Genomic DNA, 17,322 nt, shown 5'->3' with positions numbered 1-17,322 from the left:
TTTTTTGCTCAATCAATTCATAAGCATTTTCATGTTGTTTACACACAACACGCAATAACATGGAACGAATAAATTAATTACTTAGAAGATATTTATTACAGTTTGTTTGTTATAAATTCAAATTTGCGTGCTCGAAACAAGGTTCGCGGAAAAATTGAAAAATACGTCAACGGAGTTTTTCCCATTTTCCGAGTTTTCTCTCTGATACGCACATATTCCCGATATAGATTTAACAAGGCGATTGTCGCGATCGAGATAAGTTTTTCGCTTTATTTTTCTTTCATCGCTAATGAGCCAAAGATGCTCCTCCTAATTTTTTTGAGAAAATAAAAAGCTATTTTTGGATTGTGGTGTATTGATTAATAAACGTTTTCTTAAAAATGTATTATTGCATTATTAATTTATGATTAACTGATTCAAATGAATCATACTTATTTTTCATAAAAAAAACAAGGTAAAAAACAAGGTAATCAAACCAAACATTGTTGTAAGAAAAAAATAACATTTTAAAATAGTATTATATATAAAGGCAAATATAATTTTAGATTTTAAGTAAGGTTAAATTATAGTAGTTTTAACAACAAAATTTAAATTATGTTAATATATATTCATAAACTTATTAAGTTTATTATTTTATAAAATGAAATTCTCAGTTCGAATAAAGAGCTAAATCAGGTAATCTGAATTAAATTATAATATAATTTAGTTGCTTTATAAAATTCAGAGAATTTCGATATATGGTTAAATTTAGACTAAAGGGCAAAAGTTCAAACTTGTGTTGACAAATCTGGATGGATGGCAACTCTAGTGTGGATCTATAAATAGGACCAAACTATCAGTTTTCATAATATGTAAATTATTAATGCAAATAATAAGGGTTTTTAAAAATATAATACACATTCAGGTAATATATATTTATAATATATTTATGGATAAGCAATCAATTTTATTTTCAGTTTATTTTTTGAGTAATATGTACTTATTTTGTGTACTTTAAATATTATAAACATAATTATTTTTTTCGGTTGTCAGTTTTTTTATTATAGAATTTTTATTAAAATAATTTATTCTAACATTATTCAAAAGGTTATATAAATATTTGATCGATTAAAGATTTTAAAAACTTTAAGAAAGTTTTAATTTTTTACAAGAAAAAATTAATTTAATTTTAATAACCATTAACTAACATATTTTAAAAAGCATTTTTGCATAGTTATAATTTTTTTCTACTTTTATTGTATTTTAATTACTATTAATTAAAATTTATTACTTTTTTACTTTTATTCAAAGATTATTTTTAAAAAGCCATAAATTTCTAAATTTTTAATTTAGTTGCCATTTTAAAACAATATGGCGGATCAAGCTATCTAACAAATTCAGTCAAAATATTCATAAAACATATTTTTAAAATAAGTTTTATGTCTTAGCAATGGTAGTTAGTAGGTACTTTAAAAAAAGCTTCAAATAAAATATTAACACTGTTTTGAATACATATAACATTTTTTAAGTTTTATGGTAATATATTTAAAGCAACGGTAGTTATCATGTATTGAAATGTCATTATATCCCACATCAATGACAATGAGATGTGAAAAAAATCTTTACGATTTTTTTTATTAATTTGAATAGCCGCTATTTTAAAACAATATGGCAGCACAAACTGGGTGGCATAGCTCAGGTTTTAATAAGATTTAGAAAGTTTGATGTCAATACAAAGAAAATTTCGTATTACTCTATACTTTTTTTTAATACATTTTTGTATTAAATATAAATAAAAATGAGTAAAAAAAATGGATATAAATGATCTCCAGAGCTATAAAATCAGTAACCAGCGTCTGTAGACATGAATTTATCGGGCAAGAGACAATTTTAGGCAGATTTTGTTTTGCCGGTGTACAGAGTAATTATCGCTAGCCGATATGTCGACCTGCTGACATTATCACGCTAAAGCATGTGAGACTTTACAACATAGTCCTCGAATTTCGTCGTAGTATGAGAAATACAAACGCGGTCAGCTATATTAACCATTTTACGACATACGCCAGTATTAATTATACCCACGATATCGATAAATATATAAACTTTATGATTAAAAGCTTCTAGTTTTCTTGATCTATCAATAACATATCAAACCAAATAATTAAATATATATTATCCTATCGATGCTTTAATTTACTATTAAAATAAGTATACATAATATATTGTTCTTTCTGTAAATTTGGCAGTTATGAGATTGGGTAAGAAATATTTTTTTATACTATTTATTATTAACAACAATAAGAAGCTATCAAATATGCTCGATATTAAGAATTTAATCACGCTTTGGTTATTTGCACAATTTATTCTAGATATATGTAAAGCGAATTGTGTCGCATGAATATTATAGCGATATTTTAATCTTTTAAAATACAACGTGACCAGAATGCGCACTATTCGATATTATTAATATGTGTACATTGCTACGAAAGCCATGATAGCGTTTCGGCATGCAGCTGCGCCCAACCATCGTTCATTATTTGGTGCATTTATGCAAATGCTGTGTAAGCACCTGATGCAGTTGCCGAACGATGGTTCCGAATATTAAACCGCTCGTCTTCTCCCTTCGACCGGATTATGACCGAATTTTACGAGGGTCGTGCGATAAGTGACGTGAATTTTGAAACAGCAACGAACGATGTTTTGCTGATGTCAAGGATATAATTTAACTATTTTAGGTTAACAAGCTAAGTAGTTGCGAGCGAACATTGTACAATATTTTGTTATTATTAAATTTTTATCTAACAACATATAAATAAATACCATTACATTATTGTGGTTAACAATATTTAATAATAATAATTTCATAGGGAAATAATAGCTATGCTGAATTAAACTATACTTTTTTGTACCAAGTTGTTTTAATAAAAAAATGAAAGGTTCAATAAAATAATATTCAGTCAGAATATTTTTTTGTAAAAATATTAATTTGGTGTAAAATAAAAATAACATCTGTGTTGATGTTTTTTTTAAAGCAAAACTATTTATATTTTAATTTTATATTTAATTCGCAGGAATTTTGAATCGCGTAAAACTTGTATAATTACTTATAAATACGTATTTCACTTCACGTTTCGAATCTCGTAGCTAAACCGGAGTTAACGAAGAGGGAAGCGGTTGCTCAGATATTTTTATACATAAATTAATTATAGTAGCTCATTATTACAGCAATTTTATACCTAATATATACGCCCCAGTTTTATAGTTTTTTTTATAAGGTTATATAAGAATTTATAAGGTTATATAAGAATCAGTATTATGTATGATATCAATTTTTAACAACAATAAAAAACTATTGGAGAAACTCTCAGATATGCTCGATTTAAAGAATTGAATTACGCTTTGATTATTTGGTTATTAATTACAGCATTTTTATATCAAATATATACGCCTAGTTCGATTTAAATTAAATATAACGAAATTCTTCCGTGAGATTAGGCAATAACCTAGCAAAAAATAATCTGTGACGATCGATAGATATTACAAGTATATAAAAACAACTAATTTTAATTTCCAAAATATGAAATAAATTAAAAAAAAACACAATGATTCCTCAGAGATTTAAACCTAGCGCTTTTAGGTATAAAGTCACCGACTATAACACAGGTCTATTGTGCTGGTACTCTCGCTTGTATTAAATTAAGATTTTAATGAAAGTTTGTTACGGAAATTTTTGATGTACGTTATTTATATCATATTATAGATTCTTATAATAACGCCTTTGCCATATTTTCTAAGCCCGCTATTACTTAAACAGCTAAAGATTTGGCAACACTGTTATATGGCACTTATAATAGCATGTTTAAAAGCACCAATTGGGCTTTGTTTATTCATTTATTATAATTTATACAGATCTCTGATCGTCACGTACATGAACTTAGCACGAAGTTAAATAAATATTTTATTTATTATGCTTTCGACAAGTCTTTTCTCACGGTCAAATAGGCACGACAAATCAAGTTTCATTCATAAAAACATTCAAATCAAATATCGATGGAAAAATATCGTATTTAAAAAGTAGATTAAAGCAAAAATATTCGTTAATAAAAACATATTTATTTGATTATTTTTTTTAATGCAAATAATAATTAAATCATTTAATATTAAAAAAAATGTACAAATTCAATGTGATTTACACAGAACTGAAAAATCGCAAGCCATAAGTCATTCGCTTGTCTGTAAGAGACTGAGACAGTACGCGATCTGAGTCGCGTCGCTTGGCGGCTATTGGGACTGTCTCATGTTTACCTCTGCTGCCGTCACATAAATGAATATAAATTTATTATTATTTTTTTATTTTATTATTTTACTGGTACTTAGTTCTTGTTATATAAGGGCCTTGTATTTTGTATTTAATAAATTTATTTGCATTTTGCGACTTTAAAAATGTATATTCCAGCCCCCGAGGGTGTCATGACCTATGGTTTGCGCACCACTAGTCTTAGACATGCTATAATAATGTTTTTCTGGCAATTATTTAATAGTAAACCTTTCACTAAAAAAGTTTTTAAATCCACAAAGTATACATTCATATTCAACCACAAAATCCTGAAGATGAGATAAAACAAGATACTATTTCTATGAAATTTAGACATTTCTTTAAACAATAATTTATTATTTATAAAGTAAAATGAAAATCTTGATTCATGGTAATAAAAAAAATAAGAAAATCAGAAACACCAATATGTAAATTATTATAAAATAACATTACAATATAAAAGCATAGACAATTTAATAAATAAATTGTTCAATGTTTACGATACTGGTAATTTATCTATATTAAGCTATCAATAAATTATTTTCGACAATGATATAGTAAGTAAAATTTCAATTGAAAAGCTTGCTACACTCGACACGTTTTGAACATTTTACTACTATTTCAAGTTGCAAACAAATAGATCGACTCCTTTTACCGCTTTATGAAACATTTGAGAGGCGCTGGCGGAAGGCGAGAGCGTGTTTACCCGATAAATCGTCGGATTTGTGCAGTTCCAGGAGCGGAGGTACAAGCTCTAGGTTAAAATGTGAGATAAGAGGAAGCCCGCGGGAGGCTTTTCATCCGCCACGCTGAGGTGCTGCTTCAGGAAGGAAGCATTTAAACGAATGGAGGCGAGAGATATTCAAATAGTTTAGGCAGATAAGACTTCGCAGTAAGCGATAACTGATAGTTGATAATGGGCCCCGGTTAAACACAAATATTACGTGATTCTATTATAGTTCGGCGATTTACTATCTATATGTGTATATAAATATGTATATATTAACAATGCGTAGAATTAACGAGCAAATGTCGATGTGATAAATATCAGTAATAGATATCAATTAAATATTTATGTGATTGATATATTTAAAGTATAATATTAAAAATTTATTTGTAATCTAAAGTCTTTTAATATTTTTCAGTATTTAAATGATATTCCTAATGTAAAAATATATTGAGAGAGATCGCAAACCTTGTATTTTTTTTTAATTAAGGCATGACAAATTTTGTCGAAAACCTTGTCAAAATTAGTGTAGATGACATATATTTAATTGCATATATCGTTACAAAATTAAAAAAAACTAAAAACTGATCTCGAAACAGAAAAAAACATACTGTTACGTAAGCAAATATTCGATATGGTTTGAGACATATTTATGATGTTTAATTTTGAATACTTTAGCTGGTGCTAATAAAATTGACACCAGCCTATAATTCACTATCATAGCCTTGTTTCTCTTTAAGGTAAGGGATTTTCATACATTAAAAAAATATTTAAGCATACCAGCTAAAATTAAATCAGATATTCCCGATTTTTTCGCCTTAAATTATTGAAGTGCAAAAATTGTAAAGAAGTAGTGTTGATTCAATATAATTTTCTTTCAAAGTTTATACAATATTTTTTTTCATTATTATTTTTAATTTATAAAAAAAAATATTTTGGACTTTTATTTACCATAAGGGGCAATATATGCAACATATGTGATTTGATATAAATGCATAATATAATAAATTCATTTTTTAAGTAAAAATTTAAAACATACTATTTTTTTGATATTTATAAATAATATGATATTTTAAAACAATAATAAAAAAAATGTATTTTTACGTTAAATCATTATATTTGATTAGTAAAGCAATTATTGTTATAATTTATTCCTGTAAAAACTTATTTTATTTTATATATTTAAGCTGCGATTTAAATATAGATTAAATAAATTGAATAAATACCACTGCATGATAATTAATATCATAATAAAGCATTATTATCAAACCTAAATCAAGAATAATGTTTGTCAATATAAACAAACACCAAAACAAAGCGATAAATTTATTAAATACTATAAATATAATTTCGTGAGATTTAAAAAAGCTTAATTCTAAAATCTACATAATAAAGTAAACATGAAGCATATGAATATTACTAGTATTTGATCAACGAAAGTTACACTATTACTTAATATATATATATATATATATATATATATATATATATATATATATATATATATATATATATATATATATATATATATATATATATATATATATATATATATATATATATATTAAGTAATAGAATAAAATTTAATATATTTTATTATTGAAAAGAAAATTTATTAAGACTTTCTAAGATTAAATGCAATTGAGCATTCTATATAATATTTAATATCGGTGCACCATGAGGGAAATATTTGTAAATTTCACATAGATATTTTGAAATTTAAGAATATATTACCACAAAGATATTAAATTCTCGGAAAAAGGAATCGTGGTTTATTTAATAATATTTTTTAAAGCTCTAGAGCAGGGTTTCCCAAACTTTTTCAGCGACGGAACACTTGGCAAATCCGAAAATTTTGGCGGAACACTTTGCTTATTTTTTAGGCTGGGTAATTCATAATAAAATAAAACATGTTATTAAAGAAATGTTATTAAATTTATTTAATAAACATAAAAATACAAATAAATAAAACTCCTAATTACTGATGATTTTGGGTTCTTAAATAACAATTCTTTTTGTATCAGGCACAATTTTGGTTAGTTGTATTTTCATATCTGCCGTGGCGTGGAGTCTATTTCTGTATTTTGTTTTTGTTGCAATATACTTAAAAAATCCCACTTCGCATAAATACGTCGTGGAAAACAGAAGTAGAAAAACCAGAGCTTGTTTTGAAACCTTGGGAAACTCTTCAGTCAGACTCGCCCAGAAATCATTTAATGGCTGATATTTTTGTTTCAAATCAGAGTCATTAATTAAATTCTCATAATCCCTTAAGCCCACTGGTTTTACTGTCACGGAAAATGGATTCCGAACCCAGGAATCGTCCTTACTAGTTTTCGGAAAATATTTCGAAAGAGTTATTTTCAAGTAATATAGGTGTTCTAAAAATACTTGTAAAACTTTTTTATCTACTTGAAAATTGAATTCATTTAAACATTCATATCCAAGACAGAAAAACAATCAAAATTATTAGATTTAACCGATAAAATCTGAAATTGTAATTTTGTATCAAAAGATTCAATTTTATCTCTCATATTAAAAATTGTAATACTTTTTTCTTGTAATTATAAGTTAACATCATTTCACTTTGTAAAAATATTCGCCAGATATGCAGATGTATCAACCAGAAAGGATTTGTTAAAAAATTTATAAAATGATGTTGCAAATTATTTTGTGCTTTCAAGAAGACTAATAATTCATTTCGAAGTTCATAAAGTAAAAAATAGTACTTTTCCTCTGGATAGCCATCTCACTTCAGTGTGTAATAAAAGTGCTTCATGTTCACCACCGATTTCATCGCACAAAATTTTAAATAATCTGGATTGAAGTGGTCTAGATTTTACATAGTTTATCATTTTCACGGCTACTTCATAACATTTTTTAAATTTGTGGAAATTTTTTTAGTCAACAGTGCATGCCTATGCAAAATACAGTGACTGCTAGTAGCATATCTAGTAACATAAATAAAATTCGTATAACAAGCACTAATATCGTGTGATTAATTAACAAAAAATAATATTGTTTAAATAGGATCAAATTTTAAAGTTAAAAAAAACAACACCGACTTATGAAACTTTTCCCTCCAGATTTTATACACATCAATATTGAATATTTAACACATATTTTCAAGCTTTTTAATCAGATTTATGAACAATTTTTATGTATTAGCAAGACTAAAAATTTTTTTAATCTACTCTAAATTTTTGTGAAATATCTATTTAGGCTCCGCGGAACACCTATTTTGGATCCGCGGAACACCAGTGTTCCGCGGAACATAGTTTGGGAAACCCTGCTCTAGAGAATTCATAATATATATTATATCGTATCAATTTCTACGTTGCTTCAAAAATCAATTTATGTACATATGCATTAAAAAAAATTGGAATCGCATCAAATAATACATAAAACCAATATATTTTATACATAGCACACAATTTGTGTATCTTAAATATTTATAAATTACCCTAAAATATTTATTTTTTAATTTATTAATACTAAATTTATATAAATATTATTTTATGCACTTAAGATAATGCTACAAACACAAGACTAGAGATTCAATAATTGATATCCAAAACGCCTTAAAAGCTCAAGTGTATTTTTTCTACTTGAATTACAACGCATCAAGTTAATGGAAATATTTTTGCTACATAAAATGGCATCTTATGCAATTAAATACATATTTTTAGAGCCACAACTGCGTACATGGAACACCTAGGACTGTTTTGGGAATGAGGAATTTCGCAAACTAAAAAGGCAGAATACACTTGGTGGCAAAATACACTTTTCTTAAGTTAGAATATCATTTTTCCAAACCAGGTGAAATGTTTTGTTTAAGTCGAGTATAAATTAACGTTAATTAAAACACGCATTCAAGAATAATTGTTAGTTGGAAAGTCCATGTTTCACTTCTAGTTCCGACCATTGAGCAATGTCACTCGCTCGCGCAAGGTAATAAACCCAAAAAGAGGTAATGCGCCGTAGCACACGTAGTTATTTTATTATTTATTTTTATAATTAAACATCACTGAAAAAGTTGTCTAACCGACTCGGTGAAACTCGAATGATTGCCGTCATAATTTAATCTTTCAGCATTCAAAACCGATTAAAGATTCACATTTATAACGTTCTTGCGGCGAATCTACGCAGGGCCTCATCTTGTTAATATTTAATTTTAATTTGCTCCAACAACTAACCGATCATTTATTCATTGCTCGTTTACGCGTTTCGGCGTTCATACGCGCCAACTCTAACTTTTGCTCCGAGAATTTTTTCCCCATTTCTTTTAAACGAAAACCGAGAACGATTTCCGCACATGGGGGCAGAATAAATGTATATGTGTGCTCTGGTGGCATTTTACAATGGCGGAAGGCGAAATTACTCGACAGAAGATGGCGCCCGTAAAGCTGAAGACGTCGACACGCTGTGGTCCATTAGCCGAGCTCTCCTCTCTCGACACTCGAGAGGCGAGGGGTATTTTTGTTTCATCGCCAACCTGAAAGCCTTCAGACACTTCTTTGCCCTAATATGGTGAAAAATAAAGACCGTAATCAAATTGACTTAAGGGATGGTGTTGAAATTTTAAAGTTGCTGTGAAAGCTCCATAAAAGTGACGCACAGTGTTTGAACAATTGATAGGGAGTAATAATAATATTAGTGAGAGTTTAAGATCAAATTAAAAAAAATTGATCCAAATGTATGTTTTAATATTGTTACATAAACATTTTTGTATATATATATATATATATATATATATATATATATATATATATATATATATATATATATATATATATATATATATATATATATATATTTATTAAAACGTACAAATAAAAATTTGTAACTTTTATTTTCAATTTCTATATGATATTATGTAATACGTGTATAATTACCAGTCACTTGCCAGTCGCATGATATTTGCCCTCGTATTTCAAAATAAACTATATTTTGTCATAAGATTGAAAGAAATGAAAACATGGACTCTTTTCTCATTTAGTTGGCAAACGAATTCTTGCGAAAGATTTATAATCATTTGAACAATATACTAATTCTTAAGTCTTCGATTTTGACATAACTATTTTTTTGTTGACTGATAAATGGTCAAAAAAGTCAAAATCAAATGTTTGATAGCCGTAATACCTAATTATAGTCGGTCATAAAACTTATATTTTTAAACAATATTTTAGGAGTGTTAATCAAAAATCTTTGTCCCTTAATGTACGACCTGCTCTAAATGGAATTTTAAATTCGGTGAATGTAAGACTACTACTTGTTTTAAAAAAAATTCTAAATTAATCAAAATTAAACCTTATTAAGGTACACTTAATAAAGTAATAGTTTTAAAATAAAAAGTAATGACGTATAAACGTAATATTTTATTAATAATTGAAGTTAAACTAGATAAAAGAAAGATTATGTGAGTGCAAATCTAGCCTGACATTTTTACTAGATCTTAAGAGAAGTAGCATTGTCGTGATTTACACCTAAAAAACATTGGTTCGATTCGCATTTAAACAATCCTGTTTTTTAATTATTATTTGAATTAAATATTATTATATTTAAGATACATCAAAAACAATTGAGTTTTCCTAGATGTTCCAGATCTCTCAGTTGAATATCGTAATGCTTTATTAAAATCGAGTTTGATCGTAAATATTTTGTATAAAACTCTAATAATGAGGTACATCAGTTCATAAATAATATCATATAGATATAAAAAAATACATAAAAAAACATTAAATTAAAACACAACTATTTTTACCTTCGAGAAGAGTAAAGTATACGTTTCATCAGATAATCCTAGGTAAACTAAAACGATTGTAACTATATATTTTTAATTTAATCTAACATAAAATAGTGTCGAACTACAATTAAGGGTTCGGTGTTTATTGTGCAAACGAAAATTTCGCACAGCGTATATATCTGATCATAGATTATCAATATACACAAACATATATGTTTATTTTAGTATATAAATTAAAGTTAATATGCCTTTAATTAAAAAATGTTTCACTATTATATATTATTTGACATTGATGTAATACACTTATATTTTCTATAATTACACAAATTTTCACTTAAAAATGAAGAAAAATATTAAGCTGTTACAATTAAAATAAAATATAATAGACAATCAAACAATTACATATGTTTGGAATTTTTTGTGCGCAATTTTCGTTTGCGCAATAATCCGGTCACCGCCATTAAGCTTAAATAATTAAACATTAAATGCAAAAATATGATTTTTGATGACTGCATTTATTGTTAACTAATTAACTAATGTAAAAGATCTTAACTTACTATTTTATAGTAAAACCTTATAAAATTACTTTAGATAAAAGCAAACTGTTTTATATTTTAGAGTATAACTTAATCTCACATAAGTGATGCACTAAAGAGGTACAATTCAAGAGGAATTTTAAAGGTTTATATATGCTAAATTGAAATTATATTTTTAATGGCGTTTCAGTGAAATCATATCACAATAATTTTTCACCGGTATTTCTATTAGCAAAATTATAATTAAACTGATGGTTGCTAGTAAAATTATATACTGCGCTAAGCCTAAATTTTTATTGATTGCTATTTGCTGTTAAAACCTAACCTAACCCTAAATAACCAACCAAATTCAACTTGACCTAATAAAAGTTTTAAAACGAACTATGATTTTTTAAATTTCATTAATAGTAGATCAATTGTTTAATACATTTCAACTGACTGAGTTAGTGAATTGTGTATTTATATTAGTGAAAATATAATAAGTTATGTAGGAACCGATTTAGATTTAAACTGTGCAGCCATGTAACTTGAAACATACGTTTGTTTAAGTTAGAACAAGCTTGTGTTAGAATATATTCTAATCAATAATAAATTAGGTCAGTCAGAGCTTAATTAAGTTTGATTTATCGTTTTTAATTATTAAAATCATAATATATTTTTTTGTAAAAAATATAAAATTAAGAGTGTTAGTCATATATTCCGGTTTAAAAATAGGGTAAGTGTCTTAAAATTTACAAGAAATCTTCTGCAAAAATGTAAAAAAAATATTGTTTTATATTAGAATGCTACTTTAACTAAATATGCACGGTATGTACATATTTAAGGTAAGTTTAAAATCATATCTTGTAGATTTTAAGTTATTTTATAATTGGGTTTGCTTAGCTTATTCGATAAGGAAATTTTTATGTAATAAATTAAACTTAATCAAAATAAATTGACCATAGTTTATATTGCTTTCATAAAGACTTATTTTTTAATAAATTTAGTTAAAATAGCTCACCAGTGAGTAGAGAAGGTAAATCAAGTTACAAATATATCTGAAACAAATAAGGTTATCGTTAGTAATTATTATAAAAAAATATATTACATAATTATGACGTTAATATATAGTGTCGTTAGAGGAAGGCTAGTAGATAAATAGTCGTTGGCATTACTAAGTAAAGCGTTCGACGAAGGATAATTTAGTTAATTAACGCAGGGCTTCAAAGGTCTTTCAGCTCACTCGGTTCCATTCAATTAGCGAGTTGTAGGTCACAGTGACACCGACAGAATATTAGAAGGCATTAGACGGTCATCATATCAGATCCTGAGGGACCCCTGGACGAAAGTTTTCCAGGAAGTGAGATTTTTTGATTCAAATTAGAAGCCTCAACTACAGTTTATTAATTAAATGGCATATTCAAAATTGAAATATTACTAATCTTATATTCATATTAAAAACCAAATATTGTGTCAAGAGAATATAATTTGGAATAAAAAATATAAAGGTTGAAAAGCAAGCGAAATAGATGGACGATTTATAAATATCTTGCGCAAGATAAACTAAAGTATATATTCTATAATGTAAAACATTTCATTATATTGAAAAATAAAATATGAATCTTTGATGAAAAGCAGAAATAATACCAAATTAAAAAACTTTTTGAACTTCGCATCTTCACTATTTAAAAGCCATTTTCTTTTAGGAGAAAATTGTTTTCTCGGTATGCATTTAATTATTAAGGAATTTATATATTGAAATAATTGATATTGGCTGTTTTTAATCAATATTCGAATCAAGTCCTCAGGGATTTTTCGTGGGAGGATCGTGAAAAAGTTAAAGGGGCAAACAAGGAAGGAGGAAATTTTTCAACGGGCGACGAGTTCATAAAAACGGCCCTGAGCCGCTGCGATAAAACGCCATCAATCAAGATTAGCGTCCGGGAAACGTATGAGACTTTTCAGAGCTGAAAGAGAGAAACCGAGCGATGAAAAATAAGGAATGGAAACGTGAGCGGCGAAAATGTGACCGCTCTCGCGGAATCCGATGTTAAATGTCCCGAACACTAAAGAGAAAATTATTACCGTGTCACGGTGGCTTTTTTATTTAGCCCTTTTTTCGAGCCCCGGAGCTACGCGACGAAATCGAATCTTTTTTTCTGCGAAACGATGTAATGTATAAATATATGGGATTGGGTTTGCTTTTTAATTCGAAAAGTTGTATAGAGAGAGAGAGAGAGCTGCGAAATTTAATACGGTTCATACCTTTGCTTATTCAAATGCAAGCCTAAGATATTTGATCTTATTTAGTTGGTATGTAAATAAAGTGGGAAGATCATGTTACCATAAACAAGAATTAAAATTAATAATATAGAAATTATTTTAAAGGAAATCGTTAATTTCATATGGTGTGAATTTAGTAATGTATGTATTATATCTATTTAACATTAATGAAAACTAACTAACTTTAGATGCAGGGATCTCATCTCATAATAGCCAGGAAGAAGAATTTTGTAACTAAAAGTTACTTCATAGAGTAGATTTAACCGACACAGATAATAATATTTTTATATTAATAAATATAAGATATTCTCTATGAGCTGAAAAATATAATTATTAGATAATTTTCAACAATTTATATATACTACCTTGATTTTAATTAATCGTCACGTTATTTATCCGTGAGATTAAGAAAATCTAGGTTCAACTAATCTGTGATGATTAATCGGATTTATAATCATATAATAATTACTAATTCTGATTTCACGTGGAATTTCAATCCAGATCTTTTAAATCAATAGTCAAGAGACTCATACCATTCTTCTATCGTGCTCATCTATACAGCCAATCCCTAAATGTTTAAATTTATTTAAAGCTGTGTCAAGATTTATCGTTTTTCTATAATTTTGCATTGTAAAATACTGAAAATAAATTTAATTACATTTTTTCCCGACTCCGACCGACTTTAAAAATTTTACACTTTAAAGTTAAACCATCGATATGAATTTTTTTTTATATATATTTAATTCAAGACTTAATTTACTTTACGATAATACAAAACGAAGTCGGCCCTATAATGTTAGTTGTAATAAAAGCAAGATAAAAATTAAATGTATCGCCGCTTCCAATAGAACCGTTTTAACAGATTCATTTTTACGGTCGATTGCTTCCGATTACTGAAACACTACGTGTTGAAATAGGATTTTCGAGAGAAAGAGAAGGCAGAGGTTTATATTTATTTCATCAACACATTCAAAAGTACACCTGAACGATTTCCATCAAAATTTACACACACAAACAAGCGATCCAATTTCCTAGTCACTTTTGAACCCAACACCGCAAATTCTTTGTGTCAAAATTTCGCCGAAACGATACACTTTAATTAATAACCACGTTTGATCGCCGTCATTAAAATGGATTAATTATATAGGGCAAGGGTTTTCTCGGCGCCCGACAACGCCAGTTAATCATATTAAATTCCATACTAGTCAATATGCGGTCATCTTATACATATATGTTTAATTAATATACATATATATTTTTTATATATAATATAGAAAATCGGATTACTAAGCACAAAAATCTGCATATCTTTCATATAGTTTGTCTTTGTTTGTAAAGAAATCGTGTCGTTATATTATATTTATAAAATAAATTATTGAAGCTTGTTGTACTAACCTCTATTTTGCTTCTACTAATTGATTGTGCAAAGCTCTAAAGATTTTTAAATGTATACCTTCTTTGAAATGATAATAAAAAACTCGCTTTGAGTGTATAACGTCCTTTGAATCCTTTAGTCGAGGTTCGTAATAAGAGCAAATGTTTGCAGAAGGGCTTTTTATATAGAATATAAAAAAAATAATGATAATATCGTGTTCCGACATCACTAAGACATATTGTTCGTTTTATTATTATAATATAATACATACATATAAAGATAAAGCATATCGATAAAACGTTTATGTATTAGGCAAATATGTTTGTTTCTTCGAAACTTTAATTTAGGTTTATATATTTCGTAATATGCAATGTATGTAAAATATTATGTGTTATATTTTTGCTGTATGTGAATTTTCGTGGGGTAAAAATATTTATGCGTGAATATTTTATTTTTTAATAAAGAAAAATATATACATACATTTTGATCTTCAGGGAAGTAAAATAATATTGCCTCACAAAAGTTTCTAGAATATATTATACAAAATAAAGAACAGCTTATCTCTTTAAAAGCAGTACACCCTTAGCCTTTAAATATTAAGTTGTTAAAATTATATTGTATAAAATATAGACTAAATATAAACATATCTAAAAATGAACCATGTATGTAAATGCAATATAACTTAATAAATGCCATTGCCAAATTTCATACTACATAATAAAACTAGAATGCAGTCGAAAAAAAAGTTATCTATAAAAAAAAAATTTATACTCTATTTCGCTTATATTCTATTTTTTATTATGTAATAAAAAAATTGTAATAAATCAATTTTGAGTTAAAAAGTGCTTTAGGTAAACTTTATAATGATATTTTTATAAGCATATTTCTATTTCAACAGTGTGAATTCACAAAACGGTACATTTTCCTATTTTTATAAAATTAAGTGTTAATCTAATAATGCTCTGACATAAAAGTAGCATATTTTATCTATAATATATCATTATCAAAAATGGTTTTGTTTTGCTAATCAATTTATAAATTATTATATAGGATCCATAGCAACAAGAGTTGATAACTATTCGAATATGAATTAAATATACAGTTTAAATAGTAAATACAGGTTCATAAAAGCAATAAAAAATGTTAAGACTATTTATTTTATTATAGTATTAAGTGCTTCAAATATTAAAGTAGTACGAAGTTTCAATTTAATTATTCATGCTGCCAAAGACACACCATTGGGAAGCTCAAAGAAATATTAGCATTATGAATTATTTTAAGTAGACAAAAAATTAAATTTTACTTGCATTGATTTCAAAGAGATACATTCTGGACATTGATAAAGTCCACAGCTGCACAACATTAACTTTAAAATATGAAAAATTTCTGCACTTTCGGCAATTACTAAGTTTTTTAATATTTATTTTGTTTGACAGTTTATAGCATTGACTGTTATTAATACCATAAATATAATGAGATCATAATAAATATAATAAAATCATAATATCATAATAAGACAAAAAAGGCACAATTTGGATGTATATATTACAGAGGTACATCGTCTGAAAATATTTACAATCTGTTTTAGTGGATTTTATATTCAAATAGTAAATACTAATAAATGTTATTAGTATTTGAGAATTTGAATATTCAGATTTGAGTATCTTATAGCGACTACCTGTAAGTCCATCTGCGTACATCAATTTTTAAAACATTTATTTAAAATGACGCACCGACCGTGAGTAAAAAACAGTAAACGCATCAAGAGTACCATATATGCATTTATCTACTTTACAATCCGTCAAAGCCATTTTTTATGCAGACCAGTGTAGACCGTAAGTGACAATAAACGGATTGAACTAAAAATATCGCAAAAGTTATTCAATATTTTTTGAAAATGGTATTTTTGCAACGCTTTTTTGGCTCAAGTCATCTAGCTTCTAAACGAGCAATGATGTTTTTGGCGATAGCTATGAGAAGCTAAAAATATGTGAGATGGTGCTTATCTGGTTTAGGTGTTCACAATAATTATTTTTTAAATATTTAATGGTATATTTGTTTGTATAATAGCCATCATAACGCACTGCAAAGTAATGTAAAATCACAATAGTTAGATTTGTAATAAAAAATAAACATAATTTGGGGTTAAAAATAACAATATTTAATAACCGCTCTAAGCCTATCCACTAGACGTTAGTGTAATGGTTAAAAATATAATAAGAGACGGACAGAAAAAATATAATCACTTCGCAAATATCAGTAATTGGTCGTGGCAGCAAAAAATGAGCGAGCACTAAGCCTCCCTCCGACTGTCATGTGTATAAAAACGGATACGCAGCTCAAGATTTGCTCCCTAAGTTTATATTTACACGTCAACTCTGG

The 17,322-nt window shown here is 27.0% G+C and overlaps 1 protein-coding gene across 1 annotated transcript in view; it reads right to left on the bottom strand.

Moving 5' to 3' along the window:
- The window catches only part of cpx (synaptic transmission protein complexin), a 219,205-nt gene that overhangs the window by 189,208 nt on the left and 12,675 nt on the right, over window positions 1–17,322 (bottom strand). Inside the window, exon 2 of the mRNA XM_088202433.1 lies at window positions 12,304–12,340. The gene's annotated coding sequence lies outside the window, so the exon portion shown is untranslated. The remainder of the gene's footprint in view (window positions 1–12,303; window positions 12,341–17,322) is intronic.

This window comes from Plectrocnemia conspersa, unplaced genomic scaffold (genome assembly GCF_051122295.1).
Source record: "Plectrocnemia conspersa isolate PC_06_02 unplaced genomic scaffold, ASM5112229v1 ptg000013l, whole genome shotgun sequence".
Classification (NCBI taxonomy): domain Eukaryota; kingdom Metazoa; phylum Arthropoda; class Insecta; order Trichoptera; family Polycentropodidae; genus Plectrocnemia; species Plectrocnemia conspersa.
This window is presented reverse-complemented; position numbering and strand designations above follow the sequence as displayed.